This window comes from Ammodytes marinus (assembly GCF_949987685.1).
Source record: "Ammodytes marinus genome assembly, chromosome: 18".
Taxonomy (NCBI): domain Eukaryota; kingdom Metazoa; phylum Chordata; class Actinopteri; order Uranoscopiformes; family Ammodytidae; genus Ammodytes; species Ammodytes marinus.
In genome coordinates, this window is record NC_137222.1 from 2,933,645 (window position 1) to 2,935,833 (window position 2,189).

Below are 2,189 nucleotides of genomic sequence, written 5' to 3' on the forward strand. Positions count from 1 at the left end.
TGATTTGTTCAATGCACTTACTCAGTGCCTGTATTGGACTGTAGTCTCCTGGTGATATGGTTATGTAAATTTGTGTGTCGTCTGCATAATTATGGTAGCATAATTTGTTCTTATTCATAATCTGAGCTAGTGGGAGCATGTAGATGTTAAATAGAAGAGGGCCAAGAATGGAACCTTGGGGGACCCCGCATGTAATATTTGTCCGCTCAGATGTGAAATTGCCTATTGACACATAGTAGTCTCTATCCTTTAAGTAGGATTCAAACCAGCTTAGTGCAGTTCCCGAAAGTCCAACCCAGTTTGCTAGTCGATCTAGTAATATGCTGTGGTCAACTGTGTCAAAAGCGGCACTGAGATCCAGTAAAACTAAAACAGAACTTTTGCCACTGTCTGTGTTTAAATGGATGTCATTGAGGACCTTAACCAGAGCAGTCTCAGTGCTGTGGTGTTGTCGAAATCCTGACTGGAAGACATCAAAGCAGTTATTCATTGCTAAGTAGTTATTTAGCTGTTGATAAACAGCTTTTTCAATGATTTTACTTAAAAATGGTAGGTTAGATATGGGCCTATAATTTTTCATGAGTGATGTATCTAGATTGTTCTTTTTTTAAGAGTGGCTTGATGACTGCTGTTTTCAGGGCCTGTGGGAATACACCTGTCTGAAGGGACGTGTTGACAATTTGTAGAACATCTGAGGCCATACAGCTAAAAACAGTTTTAAAGAAGCCTGTGGGCAGAATGTCAAGGCAACAGGATGAGGAGTTCAGGTGTTGTATAATGTCCTCCAGGTTTTTGTGGTTTATAAGATAAAATTCTGTCATTGCATTTGAATTGATTTTAAGAGGGAATACATGTGTTGAACTTGGTATTGATGCAGTGACAGCTTGTCTAATTTTGTGAATTTTCTCAGTAAAGAAGGAGGCAAATTCATTGCAGGCTCTCGTGGAGAGATGTTCAGACGCTACTGACACAGGAGGGTTTGTTAATCTGTCGACAGTAGCAAACAGGGCACGTGCATTGTTGTTGTTTTTGGTGATGATGTCAGAAAAGAAAGAATGCCTTGCATTTCTCAGTTCAGTTTGTGCACTGTTTCTCTTTGAAGATGTCATAATGAACCTGGAGATTTGTTTTTCGCCACCTGCGTTCTGCTTTACGGCACTCTCTTCTTTCTATCCTGACCTGCGGGGCATTTCTCCAAGGAGATCTTTTCTTACCAGAGACAACCTTCATCTTAGTGGGCGCAATAGCATCTATAATACTTATAAGTTTGCCGTTAAAGTTGTCTAAGAGCTCCTTAACTGAGTTACAGGGGAGGGGTGGTATCGAAGAAAATGCTTGAATGAATGTTTCACTGGTATTTTCTGTAATATACCGCTTTTTGATTACTTTTGATTGATCAATTGTGTGCACAGACATTGTACTCTCAAAAAATAAACAGGAATGGTCCGTGAGGGGACCCATATCTGCCACTGTTATGTCTGAAATGTTCGTTCCTCTGGAAATGATAAGGTCCAGCGTGTGCCCTTTGTTATGAGTTGGTTTGTCAACATGCTGATTTAGTCCAAAGTTGTCAAGGACACAGCACAGTTCTTTCGCACATCTGTCCTCTGGTTTGTCAGTATGAATATTGAAATCTCCGACGATTAATACACAGTCAAACTCAGTACAGATTACAGACAGCAGTTCAGTAAGTTCATCAAAAAAGCTTGCATTGTATTGTGGTGGCCGGTAGATATTGACGAAAATAGCTCTAGAGGCTGAATTTAACTGTAGAGGTAGAGCCACATACTCAAATGAATCAACATTTCCATAAGACATCTTTTTGCATTGTAGAGATTCTTTAAACAGAATAGCAACCCCCCCTCCTTTTTTATGCACTCTGGATTCACTCACAAAATTGTAATTTGCGGGGGCGGACTCTATGAGAACAGCTGAGCTGTTATCTTGGTCTAACCAAGTTTCAGTTAAAAACATAAAATTAAGATTGTGCCTAGTAATAAGATCATTAATTAAAAATGTTTTACCTGCCAAGGATCTGATGTTTAATAAAGCTAAATTTAGTGTGTTCGAAGCATTGTCAGCCCGATTTATTTCAGCACACTGTGGCTGAAGAGGAATGCTTATCAGATTTGATACATTTACAGGATTTAAGAGTTTCCTGTTACTTGAGATACACTTTGAGAAACAGG